The 20,446-nt window shown below is 45.7% G+C and overlaps 1 long non-coding RNA gene across 1 annotated transcript in view; it reads right to left on the bottom strand.

Moving 5' to 3' along the window:
- Positions 1–19,616, bottom strand: part of LOC307207977 — a 31,865-nt gene extending 12,249 nt beyond the window's left edge. The window contains exons 1-3 of the long non-coding RNA XR_013834912.1: positions 19,063–19,616; positions 11,573–11,753; positions 9,920–10,081 (exon numbers count right to left, since the gene is read on the bottom strand). This is a non-coding gene — a long non-coding RNA (uncharacterized lncRNA). The remainder of the gene's footprint in view (positions 1–9,919; positions 10,082–11,572; positions 11,754–19,062) is intronic.
- Between the last annotated feature and the right edge of the window lie 830 nt (positions 19,617–20,446).

Here is a 20,446-nt window from a genome sequence, read left to right as displayed (position 1 = left end):
ATGCTTATTAGATGGATTTCCCCTAAATTGATTTCTGAACTTAGAATTTTATTGTTATTCATGTTTTTATACTGTATTTTATGCTGCTTTTACAATTAAGTGTTTTAAATTTATTGTTAGCCACCCTGAGCCCAGTTTTTGAACCAGGAAGGGCGGGGTATAAATAAAATATTATTTATTATTATGAGGAGGAGGAGGAAGGAGCAACCCAGTTCATCCCTCAAACAGGAGACTTGATGCCCTAACACTCAGCTGTTAGTTCTTAAATTAATGGCTGAGACAATCTCTATTGATCTTCTTAATCTGTTTGAATAATGAAGGTCCAGTTATCCCACCTGATCCTTAACGTTGAGATAATATGTAGAAAAATCTTGTCAATTCCAGCACTGCAGGAGTGTTTTCCGCGACACAAATTGCTGCACCACAGCTTCCCAGCTTCCCGCAATCATCTTGCCAAAGGGATTTTGTATTCTCTGTTCTTTCATTTTTTCCCTCCCCGTTTTAATGAGAGGTTCCCCACCTTCCTCTCCTCCATTGTATTCAGGTATTGTAAATAATTGATCTTCAAGATTAAAGGCGCGGCTGTTCGAGCTGCTGAAGTTGGCTCTCAATACGTCTGGAATAAATCGAAGCCCACGAAGAGGACCCAGCGTGAAGTCTCTTCCATGGGGCCACTAAACCATCAATGAGGATTGGACATTTGTTTGAATACATTGTTTGCGTTTGTTATCATTTCCCCAGGAAAACTAATTAAGGAACTAATTGATTGTTTTGTTGCGCTGCTAATTAACTCCATATGGTGCACGTCTCCATGGAGATACAGTAAGAGTTATTGAAACTTTAGTGATTTAATGTGTCACTGCTGGGTTAAGGGACAAGTCTGTAAAGCTAACCATCCTTAGAGGGACAAGCTTTGGGGGATGTTTTAACTTCCCTCTCTGGTTTTTTTGCAGCGGATAGGGGTTTTTTTCCAACCGTAGTCAGCATTCTCAAACAAGGAGACTTCTTCAGCGCTCCCTCATTCTGATCTTTGCCCGTTTTCCAGATTATGGGGGCATCTTTCCAAAGTAAATTTAATCACTAGGGATCCTCCACTGATTCATTTTAATAGATAGAATTGAATTTTATACAAATCATTGTGAGCAAATCATTGGCCTCAGCTTTCAACTCATTGTGTACATTTTGTGCCTCTCCCCTCTCCATGTTCCATCTCAATATTAAGATCATAAAATAAGAGCCCTGGTGGATCACACTAAGGAGACCCATATAGTCCAGCACCCTGTTTGCAGAGTGGCAACCCAGTGCAACTCAGCAACTCTCACCACCCATGATTCATAGCAAAGGCTCTGACAGTGGGACTAGAACATAGCCATCATGCCTACTAGCTGTGGACAGGTTTGCCCTCCCTAAATTTGTCTGACACTATTTTAAAGCTGCCTGTCTGATCATCACTGTAATAAACAAAAATCTACCCTGATTCTCTAATGGGGGACACAAGAGCCCTTATAGAGTCCTTTGTAGGTTCTCCATCGGTCGGAGAAAATAACAGAGGCCAACCAGAGAATATTGAGAAGCAAAGCAGCTAGTAAGCCTGATCTTTATTGAACGGTTGCAACAGGGTGCTCCCCTCTCACGCAGGAAAGGAGGAGGACCCAGAACCAAGGTGTGCCTGCCCTTATATAGACATTTTAAATTCCCTTCCCTGGAGCTCAAGACCACCCCTCCATACATCATGCATACATCACAGAAGGGGTGTAATCCAAGACCATCCCTCACAAACATCATACCTACATCACAGAAAAGGTGGTCTACAACAGAAATTTGAATGTTGCTGTTTTTCCTGTCTGCCAGGTTATCTGATAATGCCTTATCTGATAAGGAAAGGCAATCAGATAAGGAAAGGCAATCAGATAAGGAAAGGCAATCAGATAAGGCATTATCAGATAACCTGGCCATTCCTTTGAGATGGTAATTACTTAATTCCTGAGACAATGGGAAGGTTCCCTCACCCTCTCCCTCCTCACAGAGAAACACTTGGTCAGCTTGGGAGTCAAAATGGTTTCAGGACTGTTTTCCTGTGCTGCTTCAGACATGTGGTTTATATATTTATTTGTTTATGTATGTGTTTGCTTGGTACATTTATGAACATTTATTACATATCTAAGACCTTAATTTTTTTTATTTCATCACTATATATGGTGGCAATGAGTTCCGTAGCGTATCTACATGTTATGTGAAGAAGTCCTTCCATTTGCTGATTCTGAGCCTCCCACCCTTCAGCCCTGCTAGGTGATATCATTTTCTAGTATTAGAGAAGGGGAGAAAAACTTTTCCCTTTCCACTTTTCTCCACATCACAATTCAGGACACAGAGAAAGGCTGTCCGGCTTATGGGGTCTCCAGATGCATCTGATTGGCTATTGTGGGAAACAGGATGCTGGACTAGCTTCACCAGGGCTCTCTCCACCTTGCTAATGTGCACTGATTAAACACTGCATTGCAATAAAGCAGTATTTTAAAATATATGTATATATATTATTAAAGATGTTCTTTGATGTGAATGTATGTCAGGGAAACTGCACCCTTGACTCCTACTCCCATCAGCCTCAGAGTCATGCTCCTGCAATCAGATTCTTCTTCTTAGGGGATGAAATCAAGGACTTCTCCCTTGGACTGTGAGAATAAGACAGGAGAAATCAATCAGAATACAGAAACACTCCAGAGCTCAGAAGGATCAGTACTTTTTCCTGCTGGGGGTACTCAAGGGTACGAAGTACTGGCACTTTTTATTCCTAGAAGAACAGCGCTGGCTAAAAGTGTGGCACTTAACTGTAACAACTTCATTGTAAGTACCAGCAGCAGCTTTCTACAAGAAAAACACTGAAAGGATCATTTTGCTCAAGCAAGTCTGAGCTTGAAAAGGAAGCCATTTCTGCACCTTCCTAACCCCCCCCCCCAAAAAAAAAACCCCAGGACCTAGGTGAACAGTCAGTCCCAAAGGTTTTTCACTATGAAGACTGCCACTTGCAGTTTGATGATTCACCACAAAAGGGCAGCCTCACATAAATGTGTCCGCAATTCCTGACACTGCCTGAACTTTGAGGGACCCTTCTCAGATTTGCCTCTCCCCACCTGCAGTTAGGCAGGTGTTCACTTCAGAGGTGGTCTTTTTAGTCTTTTTAGTCATAGTGAGGTGCTGTTCCAGAGGGCAGCACCGACTCTGGTGTCAATTAGCAGCAGATGAATACCTTTTAAATTTTGTCTCAACCTGGTATCTGCAAGCTTGCTATAGGTTTTATCATCTGTTTTGCTGAATTTTATGGTTGGTTTTCCAAATACTGATTTTGATTGATTTTCTTTATTTGATTGGCGGTTCGAATCCCCGCATGGGGTGAACTCCCGTTGTTCGGTCCCTGCTCCTGTCCACCTAGCAGTTCAAAAGCACGTCAAAGTGCAAGTAGATAAATAGGCACCGCTCCGGCAAGAAGGTAAACGGTGTTTCCGTGCGCTGCTCTGGTTCGCCAGAAGCAGCTTAGTCGTGCTGGCCTCATGACCCGGAAGCTGTACGCCGGCTCCCTCAGCCGGTAAAGCGAGATGAGCACCGCAACCCCAGAGTCGTCCGCGACTGGACCTAATAGTCAGGGGTCCCTTTACCTTTACTTTTAGGAGCATAGGAAGATGCCTTATGCTAAGTCAAACCATTGGTCCACCTAGCTATGCGTTATCTACATCTCAGGCTATGGCCCTTCCATGGCTTTTGTAGTGGTTATTTCATGGGAGTTTGGGACATATCTAGGCATCTGTGAAAATTGTGCATTTTCTTTATGGTTGTGACCTCACCTGAACAAGTTGAACCCTAGCCTGTCTTGCTTTCTGGTGATATATCTGCACTTGTCATACCTCAAAAGGCTGTGAAGGACTCTGGCTTGGTGACAGAGCAACTGCTTTGCATGCAGAAGTTCCCATGATCCATTTACAGATCGGTCTGGGAGAGACCCCCCACTCCAAAGCTGGAGAGCCACTGCCAGTCAGTGTAGACAATACTAAGCTAGAAAAACCAGTGGCCTGAATCAGTATGAGGCAGATCAGTATGTTTGTATGTGGAAGGCACCTGTGGCAGTTTGTACACCAGACAGCACAGATTGCTATCCCTCCATGGACCTTCTCACCGTGTGGATTCCACTCCTCTAACCATGGTGACAGTTTAGCCATCATACCATACATAGTGATGGCAGTCAGTGTTTGTTGTCTGACCAAAAAAAAGATCGTATTGGGTCAAAAGAATGACTCAACCAGTCCAGCATCTTGTTCTCTCAGACTACAACCAGATGGAAATGATGGAGCTATAAAAGGATCAATGGTGATAGGGTCAACATGCACTGAGTTTCAAGCAGATGGAGCAATCACATGACCAGTGGTATATATGATGAACTCTGTATGATTCCATGTCACTTAAACCATTGACCAACTTGTGTAGTATAGAGCCAATATGGTGTAATGGTTAAAGTGCAGGATTAGGACTTGGGAGACCAGTCTTCAAATCCCCACTCAGCTATGAAACCTTGGTGTTGGATATTTAAACTGCAGTCAAAACCAACAATTCATGTTTTGCTAGAAAGGCACATGATAGGAGCTGAAGCTCACAGTTTTCCTATAAATTTTCTAGAGAGAACTCTATGAGAGACATTCCCATTGTGCCCTGACAAGGGGAGGGTATATATATTCTGTGTGGTGTAGTGGTTAAGAGCGGTAGTCTCGTAATCTGGTGAACCGGGTTCGCGTCTCCGCTCCTCCACCTGCAGCTGCTGGGTGACCTTGAGCCAGTCACACTTCTTTGAAGTCTCTCAGCCCCACTCACCTCACAGAGTGTTTGTTGTGGGGGAGGAAGGGAAAGGAGAATGTTAGCCGCTTTGAGACTCCTTAAAGGGAGTGAAAGGCGGGGTATCAAATCCAAACTCCTCCTCCTCTTCTTCTTCTTCTTCTTCTGTTTGAATTTTTTTTTCAAGTCCCGATGAAGATTCTTCAGCCTTTTAGTTTGCATTTCTCCTAAATATGCACCTTGTTGTATGCAGTTCTTCCCAATGCACCTAATATAAATTAATATAAATTAATATTTCACGTATTGTTCCAGGAAGCACTAATCAAGTGGTTTTGCATTAAAATACAAACCAAACCAAATTCCTTTCCATTCCATTCCCTATTTGCCACCAATCTAGTTTGTGCTCAGAGTGGCTCATAATGGATAAGTAGATAAGTAAGTAAGCACATGAAGCTGTGAGAGAGGAAATATCTGCTTGATCCTCCGCTATTAACAGTACTGGGCCTTTACTGCATAAGCAGAAAGTGGCCATTTTGCCATGTCCAATTCACAATGAAGCACTGACGTATTTTACACTCAGGCCTGCTGATTGCTTCCCTCCTCCCCTTCCCCCTCTTTTGTTTTCAACCTTCAGATCGTTGATTTAATCCAGCAATGATATTATCTGAATTCTGAAGGACCCCTGGATAGCCACTGAAGCCCCAATCAGCTCCCCTCTCCCCTGGAAAGCAAGAGGTGATATTAACCTGTCAATTTGCTTCCTCCTATCATTTAGAACAATTTTGGATGAATTACGAGCAATAGAAAATCGCTTTAGGTGTTCATTAGCCAGGAGGCAGAAATGATGATAAATGTTACAGGGAGAGATTCTTCTTAGGTTGCTTTTTCTTGTTTTGTTTTAAAAGCACATGTTACAAGGCCTAAACACTGAACCAGCCTCACAGAATGGACTCAGCTTCATCAACAGCTTCATGCCCACCCAGATAAGTAACTCGGAGCAAGGCTTTCAGCACAACGGCCCTTCTTTTTTGGAGCAGCATCTCCAGTGAAACACGGCAGGTGCCCACTATAATATTATTATTTTTATTTATTTCATTAAAGATTTTCTTAATTTAAAAAAGTGTGTGCAATGTCTCTCTCTTGTATTTCCCCCCCCCCCCATGTAACATTTTTACAAATCAGTTTCATTTGTGTACTTTCCAGGAACAATGGAAGGCATTCCCCCCCCCCCCTAAATGGGTGAAAAGTCTCTGCCTCAGATTTCAGGTGTTGTTTTGAAACATATCCTGCCTCGCAGGGGGTTGGACTAGATGACCGTTGGGGTACCCTCCAACTCTACAGTTCTGTGATGTCCTTAGTTGTATTGGGGTACTGTTTGAAAAATAACTTTTAGCCTGGGAGTGGGGGGGGGTGTTTGTCACTTTGAGACTTGTAAAACGTAATGAGGAACTTTATGGCTACATTTTCACTCTTTCCATACACACAGTGGCAGGAGCCCCATGAGCTAGCCAGCGCTGTAGAACCAAGGGGAATTAGTTTTTTGGACAAAAACAAGAGCATGAAAGAAGCAGTTGAGCTGGCCTCTTGCTCGTGATCAGCTCAACCAGCAACCAGGCAAGATGGTCTGAGTAATGGTGGGGTTGATAAGAGGCTGTAGGCCTCCAAACTGTGGTTGATGGATCACGGGGCTTTGGAGCATAGCTGTCAACCTACAGATCTGAAAATAAGGGACCAGCAGCCTTGAAAATAAGGGATCAGCAGCCAAAATAAGGGATTTTCCAAGCACAGGTATGTTCAACTTCTGAGCCCCTCAGAACCAAAGGCAGAGAGCCCAGCCAGCAGCCAAACGAAGCCTCAAGCGGTGGTTCCCACAGCACAGCAAACCGGCAAAGGGGATGCAGCAAGGAAAACCACCGTCACCTCTCTGCTGGGAAGCGCTGAGCAAAGGCGAGTCCCCAGGCAAGGCGGCTGATTTGATCAGCACAAAGCATGCAAGCTCCACCCCCCCAGTCGTTCTTAGACTCCTTATTGGGTGAGCAACGCAGCCAAGCAACACAGTTGGAGTCTCCCTCCTCCCTGGCCAGCAGGGAGGGAGGGAGAGGAGCTGCTTCCTTTGAAACCCGGGAAATTTAAGGGACAACATCAATAAGGGACAGCAGCGGGACACGGCGCTAGGATAAGGGACTTTACCGCCAAATAAGGGACGGTTGACAGCTATGTTTTGGAGAGGTCTGGAGCCCTGAGGGATCTGGGCAGAGACAAGAGGTGGGTGGCATCCCTTAGATCACCTTGTAACTGTTATATTCTTTTAAAGTAAAAACCAAACAATTAAGTTATATGCAGTTTTTTTAAGGATTTGTGAGGATTCCTCTTAAAATATCCATGAAACCAGGTCATTGGGGGTGGGGGGCAGTGGTTTCCTCCATTTCCATGCAGGAAATGGGGACAGACAGAATTTAGTCTTGGGCACGATGGAAAATGAGTGGTCTCCCTTTTCTTTCTCATTGTGATGCCTCCATCTAAGGCTGGGCTCCCAGGTTTTATTTTTACTATGGGGTAAACCTGTGTCTGGGCTATACTACTTCAGTGGGTGAGGAAGTTGCTCTCCTTCACAGGAGGGTAGGGTTGCAGGCTGGCCCCCGCACTCTCCCGCTCTTAGCAGGGGCGTGTCTTGCCCCCGTGCCATTCAAGACCATATAACACTGGCCTTGAAAGACCTACACTGGCTCCCAGTACGTTTCCGAGCACAATTCAAAGTGTTGGTGCTGACCTTTAAAGCCCTAAACGGCCTCGGTCCAGTATAACTGAAGGAGCGTCTCCACCTCCATCGTTCTGCCCAGAGACTGAGGTCCAGTGCCAAGGACCTTCTGGCGGTTCCCTCACTGCAAGAAGCCAAGTTACAGGGAACCAGACAGAGGGCCTTCTCGGTGGTGGCACCCGCCCTGTGGAACGCCCTCCCACCAGATGTCAAAGAGAAGAACAACTACCAGACTTTTAGAACAAAGCCATTTTTCACCTTCTCACCCCTTGCTTTTTCCTGTAAGACCTATTGCAGTCGTTAAGAGTCGTCAACAGGCTCATCACAGCTATCTGCCAATCACCCAATCCCACCACCCTTCTGAGTAATACCCCTCCCCACCTTCTCACTATATAGAAGGGTCTGGTGACTTCTGTTTCAGTGTATCTGAAGAAGTGTGCATGCACACGAAAGCTCATACCAAGTACTAACCTAGTTGGTCTTTAAGGTGCTACTGGAAGGAATTTTTTTTATTTTGTTCAGACTTTTAGAAGACATCTGAAGGCAGCCCTCTTTAGGGAAGCTTTTAATGTTTGATGCATTACTGTATTTTAATATTTTGTTGAAAGCCGCCCAGAGTGGCTGGGGAAACCCAGCCAGATGGGCAGGGTATAAATAATAAATTATTATTATTATTATTATTATTATTATTATTATTATTGGGGAGTCCTGGCCTCGCGTCATGGTCACAGCCAGCCAGTCTGGCTGGTTGGGGAAGGCATGGTTTGCTGCATTTAAGTGGCGGTGGTACCGGGATCTCTCCCTCCGGCTCCTGTTTTTCACGGATCTCGGATCTCCCTGCTTACCTTCGTTGCTTCGTTGCCCTCCTGCTGCCTGAGATTCATAGAGTCACCACTGCTGCTTCAGAGCTGCTTGAGGCATTGGGAAAGGGGAGGGGAGGTTGCAGCCACCATTGGGAAAGGGGGGGGGAGGTTGCAGCCACCACCTACCCCTCCCCTTTAAGGGTATTCCGTTAAAGGAATCCGGGGGTCCTGGTTCCTGCCCGAAGCCCCGGTGGTGACTAGGGCCATGGCACAGCTGTTCCGGTGAACCTGGGGTGAGCTCTGAGTTTATGTACATCAACAGGACTCCCCCTACTGGTGGTTAATCCTTGAGAGACTTCCTGGATGGCGGGCAGGAGTCTGATATACAGTGGTACCTCGGGGAAATTCCCTTATTCCAGTGCTGCTTCCTGCTGCTATCCCAGATTGTTAGATATCCCGTCGACTGTCCCCAGGACAGGTGAGGCTGTTGATCCCTTATTTTCGAGGCTGCTGATCCCTTATTTTCAAATCTGAAAGTTGACAGCTATGTTACAGACACTTCAGGCTACAGATGCTTCAGGTTACAGACTCTGCTAACCCAGAAATAGTACCTCAGGTTAAGAACGTTGCTTCAGGATGAGAACAGAAATTGTGTGGTGGCAGCATGGCGGCAGCAGGAGGCCCCATTAGCTAAAGTGGTGCTTCAGGTTAAGAACAGTTTCAGGTTAAGAACAGACCTCCAGAACAAAATAAGTTCTTAACCTGAGGTAGCACTGTAGTCATTTTGGGTCCAATGCCTAAAGCCAATACCGCGCACGTTCTGTAACCAATGAAGTTGTGGCCTTTCTTAGCCCATTAACCTAGAATGCTGGTGTCCACGTGCCTTTATTCACCAAAGGAGGGGGTGGTGGGGTCTTGACATGCAATGAACATGATGAAATGTGCTTCCATGTCAAAAAGATTTACTCTGCACAAAGTAAAACTGGCCTGTCATGGAGAATATCCTAGCATCTTCCTTCCACTGGCATGCTAGATTTTAATTGCAATCATTTCTTTTTGCACCCAGGAGCATTTCATTATGCAAGCTTCCCTCCTGCCTTATGAATTGGTGCACCTGTTCAGTAAGATGTACCTTTCAGCTCAAATGCCATATAGTGGTACCTCGGGTTACAGACACTTCACGTTACATACGCTTCAGGTTACAGACTCCGCTAACCCAGAAATAGTGCTTCAGGTTAAGAACTTTGCTTCAAGATGAGAACAGAAATCGTGCTCCAGCGGCACAGCGGCAGCAGGAGGCCCCATTAGCTAAAGTGGTGCTTCAGGTTAAGAACAGTTTCAGGTTAAGAACGAACCTCCAGAACGAATTAAGTTCTTAACCCGAGGTACCACTGTACTAGGTACTGGGGTGCTTTGTTGTGCTTTCAGTGGCACTACACAAGTTGTGATGGCCCAGTGCAGGTGGTTTCAAAAGAGGATTAGACAAATTAATGGAGAACAAGACTATCAATGGCTAAAAACCACACTGGCTATATTCTACCTCCATTGATGGAGGCAATACCAGTTGCTGAGTACCAGTGGCTGAGAATCACAAATGGGAAGAGTGCTGTTGTGCTCAGGTCCTGCCTTCGGGCTTCCAACTGGGTCATTTGGTTGGCCACTGTGTGAACTGGTGAGAATCTGGCTCCTTCAGGAGGGAGACCTGTATACAAATTCAATATAAAAAAAGGAAGTAAACAGCATTTTGGACTAGCTGGGCTTTCATTCTTCTTCATGTGCATGTTGCTTTTTCTGTGATAAAACACACAAACATGCACACACACACAATTTGCAAAACGCAATAGTACATTCAAAGCAACATAAAAATAAGTCAATAAAGCAGCAGTACATTAAACAAAGCTAAAAAGAGCAACGATAAAAGCCATGCCAAGGGACACAAGACCCTTTACGAGTGCTCCAAGACTCCAGCAGTTAAAAACAATTTGCAGAAGAGCAATTAAAAACCTGGGTGGAATAGAAATATCTTCACTTGGAGGCCTAAAAAAAGAAAAATTAACTAAAATATTGAATGGGAGTGTGGTAGGGGGGAACTTGATGACTGGCCTTGAGCAAGTCAGTCTGCCTCTATCTCGTTAATGCCAGTCTTGTTGCTTGCTTCTCAGTTTCTCAGTTCCTTTTTCAGATTAATGAACACTTTTAAAATAAAAAATCTGAAGGTGGGATCAGGGCCGGCCCACCCACAAGACTGAGGCAGCTGCCTCAGGCAGCAGAATCCCATGGGGTGGCACCTCTATCGGTGCCCCACCCTGCCCTGCCACCACCACTGGAGAAGTGAGGAGAAACGACAACAGTAGCTTCTGGCATGATCTCACAGATCTCTACAAGACCTCACAAGAGTTCCCTGAGATCTCACCTGAAGCTGCAGGTTCTCCTCACTTCTCCGACAGCAAGATCTTCCCATTCCGCCTTGGATGGCCAAACAGGATGGGCTGCCCCAGGGAGGGAGGGAAGGAGGGAGGGAGGGGGTAGGACCACAGGGAAACGGGAAGCCACCTTATAACTGGTCTGCCTAGCTTGTTTATGCTTACTGGAAGTGGCTCTCCAGTGTCAAGCCCTACCCAGAGGTTGAACCTGGGAGCTTCTGCATGCAAGGCTGTTGCTCTGCCACTGACCTACAGCCCTACTCCTAGATGCCATAGTCCTTCCCTAATTGAATAAAGCCTACAGTTGTAACACAAAGTAAATGCAGATATAATATGCCATGTAGCTGCCTTGGGAATATAGGATGCTACATCATACTGAGTCAGACCACTGGTCCATCTAGCTCAGTATTGTCCGCAACAATGGACAGCAGCTCTCCAGGGTCTTGGGCTAAGCTCCTTCCCAGCCCTACCAGGAGATGTTGGAGACTGGGCCCCTGCCACCTGCCTTATGCATGCAAGACAGATGCTCAACCACTGCGCTATGGTAATAGAATCATAGAATCGTAGAGTTGGAAGGGACCACAATAGTCATCTAGACCAACCTCCTGTGACCAGCCTCCTCCTGCCCAACTCTCAACTCTGAGATTAAGAGTCTCATGTTCTACCAACTGAGCTATCCCTGTACAGCCTCTGGGCCATGCCATGGGCACTAAAGTGCAGCAGTTGTTTCTCTGTTATCCATCTATGAAATGCAAACACTTGCAACATACCTCTGGCAGCAGTTGTGAGGCTGTTCAGAATGAAACTTTGTAGATTCAGGGGTTTGTAGGTTCTCCAACTCTAAACTGCTGCCAAATATCCCTATCACCAGAAGTAAAGTGGATTTGGGTGCAAGCAGATTTCTTCTTCTCAAATTCTGAATTTGTACTGGGGTGGGTCACGGAATCTGTGCTTTGAATGTTGAACAGACAGAGTTAGATTTGAAAATGATGCACACACGCACACACACAGCAGCTACATCTTAGTGTTAATTCATACTGATGCCAGCTGGCTTGAGCGTATCAAAAACTCATGCTGAGAACTCCTTAACTAATAATTACTCCATTGCAGGACTGAGAAATCTGTTATTAACCTGAGGGCAAAGAGCATTTTGTTAATCAGCCACAGTTCACACACACACACACACACACACACACACACACATCACATTTAAGAATGCTTGAAATGATTGCTGGACTTAATCGTAGGGATGATGGAAAACTGCCAGACTTGATATTTCTCTACTGGAATAAAATCAGCCAGCTCCAATGTGGGGGTTGTAGGTCATAACACATCTAAGCAGTACTTTGCAATGACTGAACTTTTTCTGCCAGAGTGATCCATTCATTTTGCCGCTCTCCATCCAGAGGAGGGATGCTCAGGCTTGGGGATCAAATGTGACCCTCTAGACCCGTCTAACTGGCCCTTAGGACTGTCCCCAGGCCAGAAACCCTCTTCTTAAGCCACACTTCTTGCTAGTCCTGCTTCACATCCCAATGGCTTTTGCCTGGCTGGGCTGTGTCCTTGAACGCCAGTAAAGTATCTTCCTTTCCTTGATGGAGGACAGAGAGGAGTGTGTAGATGTGTGTAGAAACTAGCCTACGGCACCATGGTAAAATTTACATTCATTGCTCCACCAACTTTTTCCTCTGGCTTTGCCCACCAGCGACATGTGATTCAAAATGGTGTCCAATGATTTCTTTACATGGTAGCACATGACTTGAAGTTCATTGGTCAGTTCTTACCCATAGAGTCCATTAAGTCACCAGTAACCCATGTTCTTACAGGACTGGCATGGGAAATCTCCAGCCTGTGAGTCAAAATTGACACACCATTGGTTCAGATTTGGACCAACGGGTTTTTTTCACCCAAAACACATCCAGCTGACCAACACCTGATGTTACATGCACAGAGAAGACACTTGCAAGGGAAAATAGACTTTGCTTCTATGGATGGTAAAGCTTCAATCTGATGAATTGGGTGAGCAAGTGAAGTCGCCATATGGAGACTCTTTTCACAGCTAATACCCTTTGAATCAGCTGCACTAGTAAGTTCCCCATTTCCCGAAACCATGGCACCTGTGGTGTCACGTGTGGGACAGGTAGAGACACATCTGCCAGTGCAAAGGGAATATTTCAGCTGTGTCACCTATCAGCTGTTGGGTAGTAGAGTTGAAGTGTGACAGTTTGGTTCCAGCGATAACTCAATGGTTCAGGTGACACCTGCCAAAAGCAAGCTTTAGCTCTACTACCTATCAGTCTCAGGAGCTTTAAAGCACCATGCATGACTCTCCGCAAGAGCTATGTGGTGCTTTGAAGTCCTGACTGTGTGACTTCAAAGCACCCAAACCACATGGCGAGGTCACATTGACAGGTAACTAGCCCTGCCCACCTATCAAATTTGGCCTGTGAAGCCAGGATATAGTAAGAATCCAGCCTCTGGAATCAAAAAGATTTCCCCCCCCCAACCTCCCCATTAACAGGAGATGCAGATTCTGCCAAACACTCCATCCCGCCCCCTGCCTTGAATGTTTGACATAATTCATCTACTTTTACATGCACAGGTTGTTTAATAAGTTATAAGCAATTCTGTATCAGTATTGAATTTGAGATTGTTTTTATATACGCTTTATTCGTGAGGCTTTTATGTTTTCATAGTTAATCTCTGAGAATGCTTCATGGGAAGTGATTCATAAATGAAATAAACAAATCACTTTGCTGCTCCCACTTTTCAATGGGGGCAAATTTCTCTTTCTCTCTCTCCCCCTCTCCCACACCTTTGGGATAAGACAAAGGGAGGGAGACTGGCAGCCATGGGAGCAGGAGTGCCCAGTGGATGAGGGTGATCAGGCAGGTGTTTTGTTGATTTTAATGGCATTTTTCTGGGAAGGAGTAGGATGTGGGAGGAACCCCCATTTGGCCCTAGGGACTCCTCTTTCTCATCTGCTCACTACTATAAGGTTCATTTGAACACCTTGTTACATTTGTATTTGGTATCTTTGGCATTCAGTTCAGTCACATAAGGAAATTTCAGAACCTAATTGGCAAGCCCCCCAAGGCCTTATGGGGCACATTTGAGTTACCTTGCACAGACTTCAGCCTGCAGGGGATTGAAAGGGTGTCCTCTAGGCCTAGTGGGCAAACCTTGCTGAATGCTGGACAGGTTGGGTTCACTCAGCAAGGAGGGAACATTTCCTCCCAATTCTTGGCTGGGGAGTAACAGAATGAGGCGGTTTACACACCTGGGTAATTTGAATGATACTTCCCGCATGGATGTTAATTCAATCCCACCTGCTTGTACTTACACAATTTGGTTATTAATTGTCAGATCTTCTATACCTAGATCAATAAACATGAACTTACTCCCATTACTTGCCCCTTAAGCAGACCCTCCAAGTGCCCCTATTTTCCAGGGGTAGTCCTGGATTTAAAGAAGCCATCCTAGTGTCTGATTTGATCCCAGAATGTCCCACTTTCCCTATTTTTACCAGAGAAATGTTGGACAGCATGGAGTTAAGATAAATAACTATACAACCTCTATATAACAATGTCTTATTGTGTTTTTATATATGTTGGAAGCCACCCAGAGTGGCTGGGGCAACCCAGTCAGATGGGTAAAATTTAAATAATAAATATTATTATTATTATTATTATTATTATTATTATTATCAGGTATGCTTGAGTCTTCTTCCAGGATGTGCTGGGAACTTTTGAACATGCAGGCAGAGCTTATGGGAACAATCCCACCATCCATTGCGGGTGTGAAGAGTCCTTGTTTCGAGAATTTTCAGATGTTGCCCAGTATGGGCATTCACTGAGAAATATAGGTCAAGGAACATAGGCCTAAATCTGTCAGCATGAAATTCTGGAGACATGCAGAAGAAACTGCAGCAGTTGGGGCTCTTCTCCTGTATTCCTCTCTTATTGAAATTCTCTCCCTCTCTTCTCATCCACCGTTGGCATTACCGGATTATTGAGTCTTATATTCATCTGTTTCTAAAAAGATTAAACTGTCCTCTGGAAAAGGCCACCGCGCCCCAGAGGAGGAACCAATCCTGTTTCAACTTGCTTTCTCTTCTTCCTTCCCTCCCCACTCCAAGAAAAGACCCACGTGTGTTCTGGGGAAACTTTTGCAGGTTGATAAGCCCCAGTAGCTCTGCTTGCAGAGCGCAGGAGGACGTGAGTGATAAACACTAGAGATGTTCTGTTCAGGTCTCTGTGGGCACAGTCAGGAGGGCTGCAAGGTTTACCGTGTGATAGGTAAAGGTTAAGGTACGCCTGACCGTTAGCTCCAGTCGCAGACGACTCTGGGGTTGCACGCTCATCTCGCTCTATAGGTTGAGGGAGCCAGCGTTTGTCCGCAGACAGCTTCCAGGTCATGTGGCCAGCATGACTAAGCCGCTTCTGGCAAATCAGAGCAGCACACTGAAACACCGTTTACCTTCCTGCCAGAGCAGTACCTATTTATCTACTTGTACTTGATGTGCTTTCGAACTGCTAGGTTGGCAGGAGCAGGGACCGAGCAATGGGAGCTCACCCCGTCGCGGGGATTCGAACAGCCGACCTTCTGATCGGCAAGCCCTAGGCTCTGTGGTTTAGACCACAGCGCCAGCCACGTCCCTTTACCGTGTGGTATCATTGCTCAAATGTTAGCCCCACATAATGCAGTGGAACCTACTTCCAAGTGACACAGTATCATAAAACCATAGAGTTGGAAGGGACCCTAAGGATCATCTAGTCCAACCCCCTGTAATGCAGGAGTCACAGCTAAAGAATCCCTGACAGATGGCCATCCAACCTCTTCTTAAAAACCCGTAATGAAGGAGAGACCAGCACCTTCTGATGTATCTATTCCACTCCCAAGCAGCTCTTACCTCCAGAAAGTTATTCCTAATGTCAGAATTTCCTTTATTGCAATTTGAAGTCATTAGTTCGGATCCTACCCCCTGGAGGAGCAGAAAAAAGTCTGCTCCATATCCATGTGAAAGCCTTTCAGATATTGGAAGGTGGCTATCATGTCACCTCCATCCCCTCTAAATGTTCCTATTTTCCAGGAACAGTTCCCGAATTATGTAAGCCATGCTGGTTTCTAATTTGATCACCGGACATCCATATTTCTCCTGCCATTGCCACCACTGATGAGCTTGGGGACGAAGATGAGCCAGTGCTCATGGCTGTGAGGAGGCATCCTGTTGGCATTCTGTTGCCTCTCCACAACCTCTTCATGGCCACCGCTGCCAGCTTCCTCCCTTGGGCAGATCACAGTGGCTGCTGGAGAGTGGGCGAGGAGGAGAAGCTGCTGCTGACCCACTTCCACCAAGGACCAATCTCATGTGATGTATCGGCTGAGGTGCAGGCAATTGGCAGGGCCATCTTGTGGCAGAGCGTTCCACCAGGCCGTGGCCATGGCCAAAAAGGCCCTGGCATTGCTCCAGACCAGCCTAATCTCTCTGAGGCCCGGGATCTCCAAGGTGCTATTATTTGTAGACTGTAACGACCTCCATGGGACATACCAGGAGAGGCGGTCCCATATGTACGAGGGTCCTAGGCTGTATAGGGCTTTAAAGGTTAAAACCAGCACCTTAAACCTGATCCTGTACTCCACCGGGAGCCAGTGCAGCTGGTATAGCACTGGACGAATGTGATCCTGCGGAGAAAACCCCATAAGGAGTCTTGCCACGGCATTCTGCACCCACTGGAGTTTCTGGGTCAGTTTCAAGGGCAGCCCCACATAAAGCAAGTTACAATAATCAAGCCTGGAGGTGACTGTTGTGTGGATCACAGTAGCGAGATCAGGGCGAGAGAGATCAATGTGCAGAAATTGGAAGTAATCAGAGATAAAGACTTTATTGACATGCATGAATGAAAATATTATAAAAGAACCAGGGGAGGGGGTGGAGGGAGGTTAGGGGATTCAAGTACTGGTTGTGTATATAGTTGTTCTAAATGTTTTGTTTTTTTAATGAAATGTTTTTGTGAAAATTAATAAAAATATTACAACAAAAAAAAGAATGGAGAGGACTTTGAGTTGTCACCAACCATGTTTTACACAGAATTTTTTATGCAGAATGTTGTTGTTGTTTAGTCATTTAGTCGTGTCCGACTCTTCATGACCCCATGGACAGAGCACACTAGGCACTCCTGTCTTCCACTGCCTCCCGCAGTTTGGTCAAATTACACAGAATAGCTTTATGGAACTAAGCTAGTCATCGTTATTCATTATAATGAATCCACTCTGAGTAGGACTAGCACTGGATACACCACCGTTACACTGAACACAGGTACAAGCTGTCTATGAACATGTACAAGCATTTGTGTGAGAGAGTATACACTTGTTGATTTGTACTGCTCAGCTATTGTATACACCAACTGCACACTCATTGAATCTTACATGTCAATAACTGTACATGTACACTACTCAGCTATCTGCATACACTACTACACAGATTATAGGCTCAATAAATGTAATAGAATCATAGAACTGAAGAGTTGGGGCTCTATTTAGAATAAGAACTTCCATTGGTGCATATGTGCTGCTGCACATTGGTAACACACCACACCAAAGGTATTTTGATAACAACACAGTTGCATCTAGTGGAGGATGGTGTCCATTGGGACTGGTGGTGCAAAAGGCAGGGAGGCCAACAGTAGGTGGCACCAGAGCCAAGAACAGGTAGAACCAACTCATTCAAATTTTGCAACTATCCTCTTCCTCGCTGCTGAGGCAACCCTGAAACTGAGGAGGAAGCTGCAGGGTGGCACATTCCATTTCACTGCCTGGGGCAACACGGGAACGTGCCACACTGCTGCACTGCCACTGCCTACCTTACATGGGTTGTGTAGTGGTGCATGCAAAGCAACGGCAGCACTGGGTTCCAATGAGATCTCTCAATATCTCCCCGAAATCTCATGAGATCTCACCAGACGCTACTGCTGCCAATGGTGCTGCTTTTCCACTAGCAGCGGAGGCAGTGGGGCAGACAGGGTATCTGCAGGGATGCTGCCTCTTGGGCTTCTGACACCTGAAGTGACTGCCTCATCCTGCCTCATGGACAGTCAGGCTCTGGGCTAGTTGTAAGGAAGGAAGGCAGACAGGTGAGGGCAGAGCGGTGCTGGTAGGACAGTACTTGGTTTGCCTTAATGGCTCAACCTCCACTGGTTCCCACCATAGCTGTCAACTTTCAGATTTGAAAATAAGGGACCAGCAACCACACCTGTCCCAGGGACAGTCTACGGGATATCTAACAATCCGGGATAGCAGCGGGAAGCTGCGGAAAATGGCGCTGGAATAAGTGAATTTCCCACACAAAAAGGGGAAGGTTGACAGCTATGGTTCCCACAGTGATCACTTTTGAGGGGTATTCTAACTATACACTTGGGTATTGCTTAGTGGTCGGACAGGCACAACAGAACTGAAAGACGCTCTTTGCTCTGTGTCTTCAGAATAGGACAGGCTATGCATTTTTAAACAGGCCAATTGACAAATTTAAAGAATTCACAAATCAGAGCTGTTTCCAACTCCCCTTTCCATGCTCTGCTTTCCCAGCCCGCAGTAGCTTTGCTTGCAAGCAAAGCACTGGCTGCAGAGTCCGCAACAGCAGGTTGCCTTTGTGACTTATTACACTGTCATAACTGTAAATATTACAGCCATGTGGATTTTCAATAGCCGAACACCATGCTGCTATTAATATCAAATGCAATAAGATATTTTTTGTGTTTGGATGATTGCAGGCAGAAATTGAGGAAGGGGTGGGTGGGCAGAGAAACCTCCTGATGACATTGTCTCTTTATTTGCTTGCGACTTCCCACCAGGTAGGATATTACAATGGAATTGGGGCAGATGAGGGATGGGATTCATAATAAATAATGGAACTAATGAAGTTACTAGCCTTTCCTCTTCAGAAGATGTTTGGGAACGGCTTGCTATGAGCCTCACACTATTTTGAGAAGAGGGATTGCTCACTGCAAATCACTTTGAGGTGATCTAAATATAGGTCATATTGTTGATGTTGTTTTCTGTTTCCCATCCCACCCCAGAAGTTAATTTGACATATGAACTCTGTCAGTTGACTAGGCAGGATTCTGTAAAATATTTAGCATTTCCCATTGAAAGGATGCAACAATCTGAGCAGCTTTTAATGAGTGTTTTTGCTTGGGTGCACAACTGTTCTGATAGGGGGAGTGAATGGGGACAGGGCAGGGGTGGGGAATGTAAATCTTACCTTTGCAGGGCAGGCTCACATCCTTCACACAAACATCCTTCCAGACGCGCTGGAGGCATAATCAGAGTCTAAGGGCACATCTCAGCCATGCAAAGACACTCCTGGATGCAAAAGAGGGTCAGTGAGGGAGGTGGTGTGAGTAAGGGGAAGAGTTCAAAGGGACAGATAGACCTTGATGGCTATATTGGCCCCTAGGCCTGAGGTTCCCTTCCCCTGCAGTAGAACATTAATCCTGTTCAGTCAACAGGGCTATCTTAAGCATATGCAGCGTCGGGGTGCAAAGATCGGCCCGGTGTGCCGCCCCCCCCCCCCGGTTGCCCAGTCCCAGGTGCACAGGAGGGCGGAGCCGGCCGGCCACCTCAGCGTTTTGCTAGCTCGGTCACCCCTGAACTCACGGCGCAGAGCCGCCCACAGCAGAAGAGCCCGTCCCGGTGCTCTGACCAACAGGCGGGCAATTCTCTGGACTCAACTCTCGGTTCCTGGACTTTTAGCCTGGCGCCCCTGAAAGCCCGGCGCCTGGGTGCCCTGCACCCCTAGCACCTATGGGTAAGACGGCCCTGATCCCTCAAATGGTGGGGGGAGGTTAGGATGAGCAGACTAGTTCTGCCTCGAGACTGAGGAATCTGTCCAATTCAGCTTTGCATTTAGGAAAAGAAGAGAAGTCTTGCCAGGTCATACTGAAGGCCATATTTGTGGGACATTATTGTGGCCAAACCAACAATCCATGCTTTGCCAGATAGCCGCATGAAGGGGCTGAGGCTCACGAGAGCTCACTTCCTTTGTCTGCCTTGGCAGGAAGTTGTAACACTGCATACTTCCTTCCTGCTTGGGCAGCCTCAGTTTTCTTCATCATGTTTCTAAGCTAATGCATTCTCAGACATGCATGTGTGGTCAGCTTAGAACACCATTTGAGAACTTTAATTTTGTACTTTTTAACGTAGTACTTTTAAACCTGCCTTCATTTTGTTCCTGTAAGCTTCTGTTTCTAGAACTAGATTATGTAAATAAATACTTTTTATTTCTTCATAAAACAATGTTTTATGATTATTGTGATTATTGTTTTTAAGGGGGAGAAAAGGGTTAATATCAACGTGGGGGGGGGGATCCAGTTAGCCTTAAAGCATCCTGGATTATTGTTTCTAGAAAGTTAAATAAACTTCGTCTTAGCTTCTTAGCTTCAAAGTTTTACCTGCAAAGGATGGTCCTCTGCTGATCGCACAAAGGTGAGCATGGAAAGATAATAACTAAACAAGATATTCTCTCTTTATTTTCTAGATCCATGCATTTCTTGTCCAGATTTTGTTCTCACAGTGACAGTTCATTATGTTCTGTTCATTGATGTGTAATCCCAATATTCTGGATCCCCTCCAAACTGATGCCAAAG

The sequence above is a fragment of the Podarcis cretensis genome (assembly GCF_951804945.1).
Source record: "Podarcis cretensis genome assembly, chromosome: Z".
NCBI classification, from domain to species: domain Eukaryota; kingdom Metazoa; phylum Chordata; class Lepidosauria; order Squamata; family Lacertidae; genus Podarcis; species Podarcis cretensis.
Note: the sequence above shows the minus strand (reverse complement) of the source record. Positions and strands in the feature narration are given on the sequence as shown.